Below are 17,974 nucleotides of genomic sequence, written 5' to 3'. Positions count from 1 at the left end.
GTATGTATGGGATTTGTAAAGTTGAAATCAAGCTAGGAAGCAATGGAACACTGTACATTCTAGAAATCGAAATTGCCGGAACAGGGAGCAATTCAGCAGAAGAGACAGTTTACTTTGGCACAAACAGCTACGAGGGGCTACCTTTGACACCCAAGCCAACTGATGCCATACAAACAAACATACCTCCCTTATCTTATCGCTGTGTTTTGGGAATGTGCATAAAGAAGCATTAGGACATATGTAGAAAACATGTAAAGCATAATTGGTCATAAACACTGGACAGACGTTTATAGCGTGGATCTCACGTGGAAGATATTAGATTTGCAGCGCACTGTGTAACAGCTTCTCCATCCTCAGAAGTAGCTCCTGCTCATCAAATCTGTCTTCTCCAACCCTGCTGATTCTGTGCCATTACTACACTCATAATGGTGTAGTAGGAACACCCCATTTAATGTTGTGGCTATGATCATGCCAGTCATGCAAGCTGGCATAGCTCTAATAATTATTGAAAACATTTCTACTTCTCGTAAAGCACTAAATATCTTTTGTTTCACAGCAGTCGACCGAGATGTTTTTGCAGCCTTTAAGATTTTTTTTTCTCCTAAGACATTCATACACACGTTTGTCCCATTCCTTGAGCACTAGCATGACAGGTGACATAGTTGGATAGAGCCTAGTTAGTAGGTATTACATTTTTTGTTTTGTAAAATTGTTTTTCCGAATGTTCACATGACATTTTATCTGAGTTTTTACCATGTTTCAAGGCCTTGATGGTAAAGGATTTGTCGTTAAATGCTTGTCAGTTAATGTCCATTTATCTACTAATCTGGTGTATTGAACAACTTTGAAAGAGGAAGGTTTTCTCAAGTGTAGTTGTGTGGTGGCCTTAAGAATGTTGTGATTACACTTTAACAACTAACATTGAATTCTTAATTCTAAGAACCACAAATGCTGTATGATGGTCATGTTTCCCGAAGTATACTTTCATGTATCTGATCATTTATGCTCTTGCAACTTAGTTAATTCCTTAGCATCCGCAGTAGTATCCAAGATAAGGGGAAAGATGGTTGCACAATTCAAGTTGAAACAAACCAAAAATCTTAATGCATCGTTTATTCCCAGGAAAATATTTCTATGTTGGGTTATTTGCCATCATGCTTCACAGTACTTTTAAGCCAATTTTTCATGTAGTTTGTCACCTGTGCTCATTAATCTATACCTCTGCTCCCTCAGCGCCCTGTTGAAGAGCTCCGGCAAGAGCTTCATTAACTACACTGATGAGACTCGGCTAGTCCTAGAACTCAGCTGCTACTACTCTAAGGACTCTAGTAAAATCTCAGGCGTTTACAACATCATTGAGGCATGGATGACTATGAACTGGATGTGCCTAAACGGCCGTAAAACCGAACTCCTTATTTTCGGTTCCTGGCAGGCTTGCGATAAGCTGAGCGCAGATTTCGCCACCTTTAATATCAAGAAAAATGGCATCCTTTGGACTCCTCAGTGAGCGCCGAAGCCCATGTCAATCAAATAAACTAAAATTGTCAGTATCATCTACGCCTGCATCGGGCCTTTGATCAATGAAGAGAATTGCGCCACTATTGCCTGAGCCACTATACTTTTCAAGGCTGGACTAGGACAATGTACTCCTAATAGGGGCAAACACTGCTTGACTGACAAAATATCAGACAATCCAGAACAGCGCTGTGCGCATTATTAAAAAGATACCGATAGGAGAACATATCTCGGCCAGTAGAAAGGATCTAGACTGGCTGAAGGTGGAAGACCGGATTGCTTTCAAATCTAACACACTGGTACACCATTGTCTCTTTGGTACAGCTCCTCTCTATCTGAAACCACTAATCTGTCCATACGTGCCTAGCAGATCCCTGCGTTCAGGAAACCAGAGCCAGACCAACAGAATTACCCACAAACGGTCTAATGGACTAGGTAGATCCTTCCCTGTTAGAGCGGCCAACATGTGGAACAAACTCCCAACTACTCTAAGACTGCAACGAAATAACCTGAAGTACTGCCGTGCTTTAAAAACTGCTCTCTTTAAGTAATCACTAAGATAGACGGTTGTTTCTTCCTCTTTATGTGTGTCCTGTGTCACTTTTCTTTCGTCTCTTGCCTCCATGTTGACGCTCTGATGCCCGTGGGCTTCGACGCCTTATGAATAAATATAAATAAATAAATGTATGTATCACGCAGGAAATGTTGTATAAGGGCGAACCAAGCTATCTTTTACATTTTACATTTCAAAAGTTCTAAATTAGCTTTTGCTTAACAAATTGGGACAAAAAAACATTTGGAACGGGTGGTCCATTTTCGACTCTTTAATTCAATTCTAACTCTCCTCCTCTGCAATCTGTCTCTTTGTCACTTAACCAAAATGGCATCAGGACACTCCAACCTATCTTTGCTTCTTATTTTGTTAAACTTGTCTTGAACACGAAATCTCTGCTCCACACAAATTGTAATCACTGATAATCTTTTGCTGCTCTTTTTGCCTGCCTCTTATTTCACCTCCGTAACTCTTTAATTAAAGGGCATGTCTCCTGCCCAACTTGTGCAATGCGAAGGGCATATGAAGACTAGGGCAAATCCTCTTCGGTCCTGTTAGGACCTGAACCCTTGCTGTCCACATCCTACATAAACCATGTGTATCATACCTCACCCCTTTACATTTCCACCCTCTTGCTCACATGCAAACAGCCAGTGCACACCCTGCTACCACGTACCTTTACCCCATAGACCCTTATGCTCATCCTCACCAATATTCCACCCTTTGCTACCGACACTACACCTCCAAAAAGCATCTGTCAACAATGCTACTAACCATACATAGATCTTCCTTGGAGACTGCACAGGAGCCATGCCGCCTAGAAAACGATAGGCTCCACCCGAATGGCTTAACATCATGGACATCAAGCAATTTATCTCAACCAAATCACAACAAAAGTAACACACTGAACCTGTTTTTATCACCTCTCCAGCCATTCAATATATATCACCCTTGCCTTTGGTCTGGACAGACTACACAGCCATACCCACCCTGCTCCGCCAGACATCTTTTCCACCAACAGGGCCAAACCAACTCAACTAAGAGAAGCCAAAGAAACCGACGCTGGATCCTTGGATTCCCATTAACTATAGGCCAATTACTAATGTGCCTTTTCTCCTTAGGCTTCTGGACCGCATTGCTAATTTGCAGGTTCGGGAGCATCTGATAGCCAATAACAGTTTGGACAACAGACAGTCCGGCTTAAAAGCCATCCACAGCACTGAAACAGTGTTGCTGGATCTCAAATCCAATATCTTGCAATTTATGGATAATGGATAGGCTGTGCTCCTGATGCTGTTAGATCTTTCTGCTGCATTTGATCTAGTTGATCATACTCGTCTGACTGAGCGACTCTTACAGTTTGCAGCATTTTCAGCACCCTCATAACTCGGGCCTCCAGATGTGCCCTTTAAAAGACTGTCAACATGCAGATTAGCAAACACACTCACAACCTGAGACCACAATACTCATACACCACTGAAACTTCAACAGCATGTGCATCATACACAGACAAACAAGTGATGGCCAAATCCCACCAACTAGAAGACATCATCACACAGAGAACCCTCTCTTCAGCATGCAGGACACTCATTACAAGAGCCAAAGAACTCTTACTACACAGCACATATAATAGAAGGATAACTGTGCAATACTGCAATCCACTGATAAATGAAACAGCTTTCTCTTTACAGACAAGATAAGACAGCACATTGACAGCTCCAAACACACCACAGATATTCCACTTGTATAAGCCTGCAAAATAGCAAGATTAACCAAATTCAGGATGATTACTTCAGAAGGCCTGACGAAATGTCTCACAGCCGTCAAACCCACCAGCTACAAAGACAACATCCTCCACTATTCCATTCTCAAGGCGATCACAAGGGATGCATTCACAGCACTTCTCAATATCATCAACACATCCTTCATACAAGACATCTAGATGAACTGGAATTGAAACAGATCCTCCCCTGTTGAGGAACCCAACACCCAATCCGAATGTCCTGGCCAATTATCCCCCCATCATGCATCTAGCTTTCAGCAGCAAAGCAATTGATAATACCATCACTGTCCAGGTACATAAAAGGAGCACAGCACAATTCCCTACAGGACTAGCAATCCAGTTTCTAAACATGTTGTAGCACAAAGACTACCGCCATCCAAGTTATCGATAATGCTCTACAATTCCTGGACAAACGAGACCACTCCTTACTCGTCCTACTCAACCTCTCTGCTGCCTTTGATACCTTTGACCACGAAGCCCTCCCCAACATTGTCTTGTGCATGGGCTTCAATGGAGCAGTCCTGAAGTGGTTTAACTCCTACCTCCCTAAGAGAGGTCAACTCGCCTGGATGGACCTCCACACATCCTATCGTTGGCCAGTAACATGCACATTTCCACAAGGCTCCATACTCTTCCCCTGTTATTTACAACCTCTATGTAGATCCCCAACCCATTTTCCCTTTTCAAGGCACTTATGTAGGATGGCAGGGAGAATGCCCAGGACACAATATGTTGGAATGGTTGGCAATTGGAAGAGCCTAGTTTATATGATTTTAACTGCGTAGGGCATCTAGAGAGCTTGTGTGAGGTGTCATGAGGTAGGAAGGGTGCTTATGATTTCTTTGTCAATTAGGTCGTGGTATATTATTTCTATCTACTTAGATGATTAAACACCCTGGTGGTACCCTCTCGTGTGAGGGATTTTGCTCTGTGTCCCTTCTGCCTTTGTGTTGAACTCAGCCCATTTTTGCTTCATGTCCCACCCTCACACATTTCGGTGTTCCCAGACCGTAATCGAATAATCGGCTGTTCATTTTGGTGTTTAACTTCCTTTTTCAATTGGGTTAGTGTTGCTACATCAGGCACTGTCATGATCTTGCTGAGAGGAGCTTTGCCAATAGGTGATCTGAGCCAGCTAGATTTGAGGCCCCATGCTTGTGCTGGCCAGTATCTCTTATTGACAGTGTACCTGTGGCAGTATCTCTTTGAAGGGCTAAGTGGTTTACTGATTATAGTTTTAAAATATGCTCCTCTAATGCATCTCTATTAACACCATGCCTCACGAGATTAGGTATGAACTTGTTTTTAATTTATGGAAAGTAAGAACCTTCCTTAGCATTAACTTGGATGAGGTCTTTGAATATAAGTTTGGTTTTACCACAGCAGATTATGGATTTACGACGTACAAGTTGAAGGTCTCTGGTCTTAACATTGAAATTAAAAAAAGAATGCTTGATCTTACAATTCTTGATAATGATTTGATTACAATACACTGCAACAGTATATAGCATGTGCCATCAAATAAAGCAGGAGATGGTGGAAAACTTTGCATCATTGTCACACAGCAAAATGGGTATTCTTCAAAACAATGCTTCTAGCCCCATACCAATGCCATCTGTGTTATAGGTAGTTTCCACTATTTTGATGCAGCACTCAGTGGGCATGGGAGCGTAAATACAATTTTGAAATCAAATACAGCTGCCATAAAGACAATATGGTGAATATGTGACCCTTATCCTTCTGTAGAGAAAGAGTGACACGATAGTGTTTATATGGCAATAAAGTGGTTCACACCAACAGTCAGACCAGCATTAACAATGTTATGTTATGTTAAAGGTACTTATATAGCGCACCGTCACCAACGGAATTGGTCCCCAGGCGCACTGGCGGATCTGTAAACGAGAAGGTAGGAAGGATTAGTAAGGTGAAGAGGGGAGTTTGGTGCAAGTATTGGATCGGTGTCAGTCCAGGTGTGCTGTTGGTACAGTTTATGTGTTGTGGTGTGGTGAAGTGTGTGCAGCTTGTTGTGCGAGAGATGGTTGTGTGAGTTTTTCAGTGATATAAGTATGCAGAGAGTTTGAGCTTACATTGGTTAGTGGGTTATATGACATTTAACATGCTGACCTACATAGTTCCGTCTAAGTGTGGAACATGCTATAATTGGTGAATTCACTATCCTGTCTAGATACGGCGAAGGCTAATGTTCTCAAATTCTATGTGTGGCACATGCTAACATTCACAATCCTATCTAGATACGGCTTAGGCTAATGTTCTCAAATTCTATGTGTACAATGTCTAACTGCCTACATGTCCGACTACATCTAAGGCTTTTAGGCTTATCAGAGAGTAATTGCTTTCTACCTCTTTAGTGAGTACACAGATGAATTGCTACAATCGATGTATATGGTCTCTGTAATCTGGTTCAGCTGGATGCACACATAATACTGCTTTATATGTGGCCACTCATATTTTCAAATAACTACAAAAAGAACCATTGTCACAGCCAGTAGTATGGTCGTTTGTGTAGTCATTGTTTACGCCTCTTGCAGGCATCCCCAAATATTGCCATCCTATGCCCAAATGTTCATGTCATTGTGATGATATGCTTTGACAGCTAATGAACTGGTATACCAGCTTTTGCCACTAAAGGTCAAGTTACTTGCACCATTGCCAGGTTGTGCCAGCAAAGACAATTTACTCACACCATTGTAGGTTATGTTACTTATGACCTATAAAATGCGGATTTTGTCCCAAAGGGGCACCATTCTATTGGGCTGAAGAGAGCAGATCTATTCTATTTGGGGGTATAGAAACGTTCTGAGAGCTTGTCTCAAACACAAGTGATCATTAATATATCTTATGACTTGAGCCGCTTAGCAAGAAAATTATTCTGGATCTCATTTTACATAACAAGTCTGTGGGATAGCAAATAGCACGGGATCAGATGATCTGAGATGAAAGGAGGGATTGGATCTGGGAAATGTCTTTACAATAAAACTAGGTGTTATATTTGTGCTTTGCCTCCTACTTAATAGTTCTGTATGCATGAGCCCCTGATGGAATTTTAGTGTGGAATGTTATGAATTAACTGTGTCTGTGTGTTCCACAAAGTCAGTTGGGGCCTGAACTTAGAAGAAGAGGGGGCCAGTGGATGTCTCTCCCTCCTTATATACCTAATCTACCTGCTTCATGTAAACTTTCCTCCTGTGTCAACCTAGTAAAGTCTACTATACCTACGTGTGGCTCAGTTCACTTATTTCACCAAGTACTGAACTTAACACTAGGCCTCACCTCATGGAAGACTGTGAGTAATGCAGTTGATTTGAATGTAATGTGTTCAACTGCTGGGAGCATGTACAGTTGTCTGAGTGCTGGTGAGGGATGCACTTTTTAAGATATTTAATTAAAATGTAACAACATATTTTCTTGCTTTAAAATGTTTTAATGGCGCTTTTCAGAAAGCCAAGTTAGACTGAATTGGCAGTAGTCTACTCTGGTGGCTATTTAGCTGTTTTCAATTGGCAGTCTATGGCGGAGAAGAAATACAGGGGAGAGGCTTCCGCAGAGATCTATACATTCAAAGTAGAAATAGTCAAGGGAGATGCAGACCCAAGGAGTCAACAGAGCAGATTGAATGGCCATATTAAGTATGAGAGCACAGTTTCAGCTCCACCAACTAGTTAATTAAGACTGGGAGCACCTTTTCCTCCTTTACCTGTATCCTCTGCCCGCAGCCCACTGTGTTCCCTCTCTCCATGGACTTTCAAGTGTACTCCTTCATAGTCTATTCTTCTAAGTGTATCTACATTATTGTATCACTTTGAACAGCGCTTAGTTGCTTCGCAGCTAGGTTCGCTCTATATAAAACGCAGCAGCAGCACAGCGCCAAACATGCTTTGCGTACTTTATTTTTGAGCCGTCATAGGGAGATTACTAATCGTCATCATTCCCAAATTGCATATTTCCTTAACTGATGTGGGGGAGAAGGGTATTGAAGATATGGTTTAGGAGTCGCCTGAGTTTTAGAGGCATTACATTTTAAATTAATTGCGTACATGTTTAATGTTTGACAAATACAGTCTTAGAGTCTGAAATAAAGAGGCACAAATGTATGGGAGAAGAGAAGAGCTTTATTTGAGGCCCCCAGGTAGCTGCAGTGGAAGCATCAACTGGCGAGGCACTCTCAAATGGAATCTACATGCACAAGGTTCTAAGGAGACCTGTGCATGTATTACCATAACAACTCCCCCACGTGAGGCAAAAGAAAAAGGAAAAACAGGTGGGGGAAAAGCGGGAAAGTGAAAGGGAAAAAAAAGGGTGTCAAGTGGGAGATGCAGAGGGAGGATGGGTAAACTGGGGTACATTAGTAATAAATATAGTCATTGTTGAAGTTTTGGATGATTTTGCGGTTCCTTTTGGACATTCTTCCAGTGGGGACTCCTTGATGCATGGAGTGAGGTCTGTCATTGTCCACATGTTCACAGAGGGATTCTCTTGGGGAATGTGAGGTGTGTTGTGATGGTTTGTCAGGACTGTTGTCCTTAGATATGCTGGTCTCTTAGATGTCTTTTGTTACTTTTATGAGATAATCTCCAGACCATCTCTTTCCATCATCGAGGATGACAGACTTCCCATGACAACTCACAACTCTCTGTGGAGGTCTGAAGATGGATTCACCCTTGAGAGTTTTCTTCGGTTCTTTGACACGTACCCAGTCTCCTTCACGAACCATCATCTCTTTTACTCCATGTCTGGAGTCGTATTGTCTTTTGTATTTTGCTTGTTTTTCTCTTACTGTCTTTTGAAGTAGATCCATGTTCACCCTTGCTTCTCCCGTGTATAAGAACATCCACGCCGGTCTAAATCGGTTAGTTGCAACCCTACCTCGCATGAGGGTGAAGGGCTCTATGTTCGTGGTGGTGTGTGGGGATGTCTTTTGTTACTTTTATGAGATAATCTCCAGACCATCTCTTTCCATCATCGAGGATGACAGACTTCCCATGACAACTCACAACTCTCTGTGGAGGTCTGAAGATGGATTCACCCTTGAGAGTTTTCTTCGGTTCTTTGACACGTACCCAGTCTCCTTCACGAACCATCATCTCTTTTACTCCATGTCTGGAGTCGTATTGTCTTTTGTATTTTGCTTGTTTTTCTCTTACTGTCTTTTGAAGTAGATCCATGTTCACCCTTGCTTCTCCCGTGTATAAGAACATCCACGCCGGTCTAAATCGGTTAGTTGCAACCCTACCTCGCATGAGGGTGAAGGGCTCTATGTTCGTGGTGGTGTGTGGGGATGTCTTTTGTTACTTTTATGAGATAATCTCCAGACCATCTCTTTCCATCATCGAGGATGACAGACTTCCCATGACAACTCACAACTCTCTGTGGAGGTCTGAAGATGGATTCACCCTTGAGAGTTTTCTTCGGTTCTTTGACACGTACCCAGTCTCCTTCACGAAACATCATCTCTTTTACTCCATGTCTGGAGTCGTATTGTCTTTTGTATTTTGCTTGTTTTTCTCTTACTGTCTTTTGAAGTAGATCCATGTTCACCCTTGCTTCTCCCGTGTATAAGAACATCCACGCCGGTCTAAATCGGTTAGTTGCAACCCTACCTCGCATGAGGGTGAAGGGCTCTATGTTCGTGGTGGTGTGTGGGGTAGTTCTATACGCATGCAAAGCTTCTTTGAGAGTTTCTCTCCACGGGAGGTTGTTGGCCGTGGCCAGTTGGACTACGCTCTTCACGAGCCTGTTCATGCGTTCCACAAGTCCGTTGGAAATTGGATGGTACAAAGATGTTGTTATGTGGCTGATGGACCTTTTCTTGAGGAAATCAGCAAATTCCATAGATATGAACTGAGACCCGTTGTCCGAAACCAATTCCTTGGGGTCTCCCTCCCTGCTGAAGATCTCTGTCAGGAAATCTATGACTTTCTTTGAGGTCACATTGTCCTCAGCTATTCCCCATTCTGTCCATTTAGAGGTGTAATCGACAAGTACTATGATATATACTTTGACTGTTTTGAGGTTCTCGAATGGGCCCATGATGTCGATAGCCAGTTTAGACCACACATGTTTGGGAGGTTCAATAGGCTGTAAGGGGGTCTTTCTTAAGATCTTGGACTTGTCACTCATGGCACACGGGGAGCAATTTTTGACCAGTTCTTCTGCTTCTTTCCACATTCCTGGCCACCAATAGTTGTTTCTCAACTTGTTTTTCGTCAAGCTTCTTCCTAAGTGATCTTCGTGTGCCAGTTGGAGTACTTTTTTTCTGAGTTGGGTGGGTGGGATTACTCTATCGCCTCTGAAGATATGCTCATCGTCCATGGATAGTTCTTCCTTGAAGGGAAGGAAGGTTGTTAAAGCCTCTCCCGTTTCCACCCAGTCATTAGCTATCGCTTCCCTGATTTCTCGCTGTTCCGGATCAGTATTGGCATTAATTTTCCATTCATCTCTCGAGATGGCAGGGTTTACGACAGCTATGATGTCCTCATCTGGAGATGCAATCTCAGTGTCGATGTTGGTCGATAATCTGGAAAGACAATCTGCTACTTGGTTTTGTGGACCAGTAGTATAGCATAGTTGGAGGTTGTATTGCATGATGTCGAGGAACCAACGTCTTATTGTCGGTGATATAAGGTGAGGAGTTTTGGACTGAAGGACATTTACTAGAGGTTTATGGTCTGTTTTCAGTATGACGGGTAAGCCCCAAATTAGGTTCCTGAAATGCTGAAGAATCCACCTCAGACCCAGAGCTTCTCTCTCAATGGTGGAATAGTTTAGTTCGGCTCCCCTCAGTACTCTCGATGCGAATGCGATCGTCACGATGTCCTTATCTTGTTGCTGTTCTAGGACACCACCCAGTCCGGTTTTACTTGCATCTACGGATATGATGGTTTTAGCTTTACAATCGAACATTCCTAAGGCTGGGGCTTGGTTAATTTGAAATTTGATTTCTTCGAATTCGTTCTTGCATTCAGTGGACCATATGAATTTGGTTGCCTTCTTCAAGATGTTTCTCATGTTTTTGGTCTTATCAGCATAGTTGCTTATAAATTTGGAGTAGTATTCTGTCATCCCGAGGAAACTCCTTAATTGGTCTTTATTTTGACGCTCGGCGATATTCATTATGGTGTCCATGAGTTTCCTCTTGGGGCTGATGCCGTTGGCGTCAATGGAATGGCCCAGGTATGAAACTTGGTCGCACTTTATGTTGCATTTCTCTAATTTGAGTGTGAGCCCACTTTTTTGTATGACTTGTAGGACACCCACAAGTTTTGCGTTGTGCTCTTCTTTTGTACTAGCTGATATGAGGATATCATCTTGGAAGCAGTGTATGCCATCAAGTCCTCCAAATAGATGTGACATGAGTCTCTGAAAGACTGCTGCGGCTGAAGCGAGTCTGAATGGCATTCTGTTAAACATGAATGCACCGAGAGGTGTGACAAAAGATGTTAGGTTCTTTGAGCTCTCTTCCAAAGCAATCTGGTGATAGGCTGAGGAGAGGTCCAGAGTTGTAAAGTATTTTGCAGGTTTCATGGTCGATAGGAGTTCAGATATATTGGGAAGTGGGTGTCTGTCAACCCATATGTTTTTGTTTAGGTCTCTCAAGTCGACGCACATTCTTATGGAATCGTCCGTTTTTTTTACTAAGACAATTGGGGCAAGCCATTCTGAACTTTCGATGGGCTGTATGATATTTTCATCGCAAAGGCGCTTAAGTTCTTTCTTCAATGCCTCTTTTGTTCCAAAGGGAATATTGCGGACTCGGTGGGCCACTGGGACAGCACCTCTTTTGAGGATTATTCTGTGTTGGAAACCTTTTAGGAGTCCAATCTTGTCGCAGAACACCTTGGGGAATTGTTTTGCTAGATTAGATTTGATGTCCATATCATTATTGAGCACACTCAGCACGGGGATTTCTTCTCCAGGGTGTATTCTTACTCGAAGAGTGGCTTGTTCTTCCCATCCCACAACGGAGGAGCCATCTTTGGCTACAAAGAGTTTGCAATATGTTTCTCTGTCATGGAATTTGAGGTTCACCCACACATATCCCATTATCTCGATGGGGGTTTTTCCATAACCGGTAGCTCTTACACAAGTGCTTTGCAGGTCATGTATCTTGCCAGAGAGTACACTCAAAAAGGTCTTGAGATCCACGATGGTGTAGGGGGAGCCAGTGTCTACCATTACAGGTAATGATATGCCGTTGATTTGCATTTTGACCCAGGGACCGTTGCTCTGTTGTTGGGATGTTACAGTGAGTATTTGTACCTTTTGTTGCATTGGACTGATAGATAACATGTCATTGTGCTCTTGGTTGCTTTCGATTACTCTCACAGAGGACGGTCTGATGAAAGGTCGCCTGGTGAGATTGCCATATCTGGTTGTCTTTCCCCGTGTGTTCTTGCAGACTTTGGCAAAGTGTCCAATCTGGCTGCACTTATAACACTCCACAGCGATGACGGGGCATTCTTTGTCAGGATTTGCATGCTTGTACCATCCGCACCTCTGGCAGCGCGTTGGATTCTGGGAGTTGTATGGCCTCGCTCTGCTTGAGCCAAATTTCGAACCCCTTGATGGCGGAGCCTTTCTTACTGCCGCTACTAGAGGCTCGTAAGGCTTGGACTCAGGGCTGACACATTTGATTTCCACACTGGTCGTGTGGTCACGTCTTTCCCTCATGCTTCGATCTCCCAATTCCATGCTCCTTGCTATCTCCGTGGCTTGGTCCAGGATGGGATTTTTGGTTTGCCACAATTTTTGTTGGAAGCGTGGATCAGCCACATTCAGCACCAATTGGTCTCTCAAATACTCATCACAGACACCTGTGAAACTGCAGGTTGACATAAGCGCCCTGAGGGACGCTATGTATGAATCAATAGACTCGCCTTTGAGCTGCTTTCTGGAAAAGAACCTGTATCTTTCCAGTACTACGTTGGTCTTGTTGCCAAAATGACTGGTGAGTTTGGCCAATGCTATGTCAAACTTGCGGTTGCCATCTCCTCCTATGTTGCCGGGTTCGGGAAGGGTCCTGAAAAGTCTCAGTGCTTCTGCCCCTATACAGTTCAAGAGGGTCGCCTCCTTGAGGTCATCATTGAATTTGCTGCCCCCAATGGCTCTGAGGTAGACGTGGAATCCATCGATCCATTGTTCCCATGGGCAGGTTGGACTCCCAGGGCATGGAAGAAACTTGGTGGGAGGCGGAACGCCCTGCATGGTGGTGTGCCTGATTCTAGGTTGTAAGTGGTGAGGAATGGCGTTGAGTGGCACCAGTTGCTGTAGTGTAGGCAGAGGTTTTCTGTACTGTTGGCAGTTAGCAAGGAGGCGCTGAGATACAGTCTTTATAGAATTGCTTGCATGGCAGGGTGGGACCCGATTCAGAGAATGCCCAGGTGTATCTGTACTGCAGAGTCTTTAGGCTTCAGTGTATGGATGGTCCTTAGTACAGATTATGACCTCACAATGGGCTGGGAGCACAGGTTGGCTGGTTCAGGGAAGACCTGATGGAATGTTCAGTTGTGATGTCACAATGGACCAATATAGTGAGTGATTAGTCCCGGAAAGTCAGAGTAGCCATTGAGAGAATGAAGACTGCTAATGCTGTGTGTGTGTTGCTGGGCAACAGCTAGCAGCTTTTGAAAATGATGCAGGGTTCTGCTCAGGACAGCAGTGAGGGTTTTACACAAAAAAAATGCCAATAAAAGGAAAGCGTAGGTTTCATTTTGTCCGTTTTACACATAAAATGCCAAATGAAAGGAAAGTGTAAGTTTCACTTCGTCCTCCCCCCTCCTCTGACCTGATAGATGGACAGCTCCTGCTGTCTGAAGCACTTTTGAAGTAGGGCAGGAGTGCAATGTGCGCCGCTCTAAACTCCCAGCGGGGAGGAGCGGCACCCTTTACAGTGGAGAACTGAAAGGTGATTTCGAGGCCTCTCTTGGCTGTTCCTCTTGGCTGTCCACAGCTGACAGGCAGGCCGCTGCAGGCGCTGGCAGCAGAAGTCGGCGGCAGCGAAAAAAGGGGGGGGGCTGCGCCCAATCAGGTGACCTAATACGCTCCCGGGGGCCTCGGGGTACAGTGCCTCGTCGCCATATGAAATAAAGAGGCACAAATGTATGGGAGAAGAGAAGAGCTTTATTTGAGGACCCCAGGTAGCTGCAGTGGAAGCATCAACTGGCGAGGCACTCTCAAATGGAATCTACATGCACAAGGTTCTAAGGAGACCTGTGCATGTATTACCATAACAGAGTCACATCCATGATGACAACCCAATTAATCGGTACACTGCACAATAGGTAATAAATATACATTAAAAAATAATTTTAAAAAGGCCGGGGAAGCAAAAACATATTACAGTTGCCATCATCCGTTTAAAGTGAGCTGGCACTCAATGCTGGCAATCTAGAATATAATATCAACTTGTTTCTCGGCTAATTGCACAATTTGGCCTTAGCAAACGCTAGCCTTTTGACATTGATACAATGAGCTCCCTCCCTTCAAAGAGACCATGCACCCCACTCATCAAAAGTTCCCCGAACCAATAAACGTATAGTCAAATATTGCTTTCGTTTTAATGTTAGCACGGGCTCAGGCGTGTTTATAAGAATGACAGAATCAATAGTTTTTGGGCAGTCGCAGTTAATGGAGGCCTTTCAAACAGTTGACTAGTATTAAATATTGTGCAAAATGATAGTTTGAGATTAAGAATGGCATGCTGCCAGCTTCCTTTTCACAACATTCGTTTGCCACCCAGTTTAACCCTAAAGGTGACCACAACAAAACACGTAATTCCTCACTTAAATCCTCCGATTCCAAGGCCACAATGATGAAAATTAAAGAGAAAAGTGTTTGCTTTTAGGGTTACAAGAGTTCCTTTAAACAAGCATTGCAAACCTAACAGTTTTGGCTTGTGTACAAGTATTAGTATTGTGAGGATGGCAATGCAGAGTGTACCCAAGCACAGTTTGTATTGTGATGGCTGGCAATGCGGAGAGTAATCAAGCACAGTTTGTATTGTGATGGCTGGCAATGCGGAGAGTACTCAAGCACAGTTTGTATTGGAATGGCTGGCAATGTAGAGTGTACACTAGCACAGTTTGTATTGTGATGTCTGGCAATGCGAAGTGGACCCAGGCACAGTTTGTATTGTGATGGCTGGCAATGCAGAGTGTACCCAAGAACAGTTTGTATTGTGATGGCTGGCAACGCGGAGTGTACCATATTGTGATGGCTGGCAATGCGGAACGGAATGTACCCAAGCACAGTCTTGGAGACTTCAACATCCACCTGGATGCTTCCTGTCCTTCCACTGGACTCTTTCGTGACCTCTGCAACTCTCTCTCACACTCTATTCTCCCCTCTGCCCGAATCACGCTGCAGGGCACACTCTGGATGCTCTGATCTCTTCAGACCTTCCCTTTTCGATCCCATTCACTACTCCTCTCTCTTGGAGTGATCACTTTCTCCTTTCCTTGGCTGACCTCCTTCCTCTCCGATCAACCCTCCCAGGTCTATCTTGGGTCCTTCCTCTCCTCTATCTCTATCTCTACCTGTGGTGTTCCCTAGGGGTCTAACCTCTCTCCATGGCTGTTCAATCAATAGCTGGCACTTCCTGCCCACTGCATTGCCGCTCTCGGCCCCAACTTTCAGCGCTATGCGGATGAAATTCAACTCAATTTCAGGCTCCCTTCTGCCATCTCTTCTCCTTCTCTCATCTCTGACTGTCTGTCCGCCATCCAGGAGTGGTATGCCGCCAATGATCTCTGCCTTAATGTCAGTAAAACTGAGATTCTCCTCATCGGCACACCTGCTCCCTCCTTTCCTGTCACTCTCTGGCTGGCCTCTCTTGGCTCTCTTCCTGATCCCATCTGTGAGGCTAAAAACCTCGGGGTCATCTTCGATTCCACCCTTTCCTTCTCTCCTCATATCTGTGACGTCTCTAAGAAGTCACACTACCAGCTGCACCTCCTCAGAGGTATCCTTCCTTTCCTCTCCTTCCCCCAGAAGCATTGTCTCCAGAGCTCTAGTTCTCTCTAAGTTGGACTACTGCAACAGCCTCTTTCTAAATCTGCCTGCCTCTACTCTCTGCAACACATCCAAAACAGGACTGCGAGGCTTGTCCTTGGCCTGAAGCCCAGGGATCGTATCTCTCGAGGACTGAAATCTCTGCACTGGCTCCCAGTGGCGGTGAGGATTAAGTTCAAAACCCTCTGCATTATCCAAAAGGCCTTCTGGGGTCTGGGGCCTCTATACCTTCAACTCTCTCTTCCTAAATATCTTCCTTCTCGAGCTCTTCACTCATCTGCCTCCAACTCCCTCAGGGTTAGTCGCTTCTCCAAGCAGTGAGTTGGTGGTAGATCTCTTTCTTCTGCTGGGGCCTCCCTCTGGAACAGCCTCCCTGCCTCACTAAAACTTGAGGAGAACCATCTCTGGTTCCGGAAGCACCTCAAAACCTTTCTCTTTGCTTCTGCTTTCTCTCCTCCTCTCCCCTGCTGATCTCCTGGCTGAAACCAAAACTGCACTGGTTACCTGGCTACCCTCTGATCTCGGCCCAGGACCCCTCCCCTCCATTTGCACACATGCACTGCCCCCCTGGCAACCCTTGCACACAGGGACTGTTCTGTATCCCTTGCCCCCAGCTGCCTGCACTTTTTTATCTATTATTTATTTTTTTATTTTTTTTTACTGTTATCCTATGTACTGCATTGTCCCCTCGCCCCCGCACTTTTCCCCTTCCCCCCTCCCATGCACTTGCGCAATCTCAATGTCACCTGGCCTAGTAGGATAGCTATCTCCAGCTTCTCTCTGTTCCTCTTCCTTGCCTCGTTGCGCCTTGAAACACTTGTGTATAGGCATGCTATAAATGCCATATCATATCATACCACACACAGCAAACAGAGTGAACGCTGGAGCGATTTATATAGTGCTTTATTACATTGCACTCTGCCAAGCGCACTTGGCGACCGTCCTTCTCATAAACCTACTATAAAACGTAGCCAAAACAATATAATCATCTCACAATAATGAACCATTTTAGCTGCAGCGTTAACTTCATAATTTTATCTACTCCAAGCGGCACAGTGGCAGCCCTGGGCATAACATTTGCCTTGCCTAGCACACCTAACTTCCCAGGCGGCGTGGCGACCATCCCGGGCAGAACCTCAATATGAAGCTTAGAGCAACAGCATAACCAACAAAACATAATCTATAATATTAAAACAGCTGAACATTAGTTACTCATATTCTTTTGAAGTACTCTCCCAATTTGTTCTTTAAAAATGTGGATTGTGCTCAGCTCTGCGTGTAGAAGTTTTTAAATGGACATACAATTACATGGAGCCGTTTACCTATATGTGTAGCAGTGTTTCCTATTCTTTGCGCGCCACCCAAAAACACAGCCGCTACCTTAACGTGCGTTTTATACAGAAAATAAAATAAACGCTCTCACATGCCCATTGCCTCCTCGCAAACTTTGCAATAAACACTAGCGGTTGCTACATAGCAAAAAACACTCTGGCATAAAATTGAAACTGAATTAAGGAAACCAGCGGTTATTAAAGAACAGCCAATTAATTGAGATGCACTCATTTCAGAAAATTGCGTGCCACATTCTGACAAAAAAAGTGGCCCAAACTGACCCCATGTAAACACAATCAGTGAAGCAAGACCAATGAAAACCGACATCCATCTTAAGAACTGCTGCATAGCTTTACTAACAGTCCAGAAAGGAGCAACCCTCTTCATACCACAAAACCAGGCAGCAACCGGCCACCCCGGACAAAGCATTGTCCTTAACAAGTGCCCATGAAAGGCTCGCCCATGCGGTAGACTGATAAAACACATGCCCTTGAGGGCTTACAGCACAGTACTGATTGCATACCCTTAGCACACTCCCAGGCGGCACAGAGACTGCATTGTGATAAAAACATTTTCTTTAACAAAATGACCCATGGGCACGGCAGCTGGCCCGCACCCAAAATAAATGGTTGCATTCCACTCACAAGGCTATTGTGGCACAGCGTTCGCCTCTAATAAAGAACCTTGATCCCTCCAAATTACAAAATAGAACGCAACAGGGACAAGTGACGCACAGACGGCTGCCAGGCTTTCTTTTTCTGCCT

At 44.2% G+C, this 17,974-nt stretch overlaps 1 protein-coding gene across 1 annotated transcript in view; it reads left to right on the top strand.

Moving 5' to 3' along the window:
• DNAH12 (dynein axonemal heavy chain 12) overlaps positions 1-17,974 on the top strand; it is a 3,791,933-nt gene that overhangs the window by 2,621,960 nt on the left and 1,151,999 nt on the right. The window lies entirely within an intron of this gene.

This window comes from Ambystoma mexicanum, chromosome 2p (genome assembly GCF_040938575.1).
Source record: "Ambystoma mexicanum isolate Mex_15411 chromosome 2p, UKY_AmexF1_1, whole genome shotgun sequence".
In the NCBI taxonomy this organism is placed as follows: Eukaryota; Metazoa; Chordata; class Amphibia; order Caudata; family Ambystomatidae; genus Ambystoma; species Ambystoma mexicanum.
Note: the sequence above shows the minus strand (reverse complement) of the source record. Positions and strands in the feature narration are given on the sequence as shown.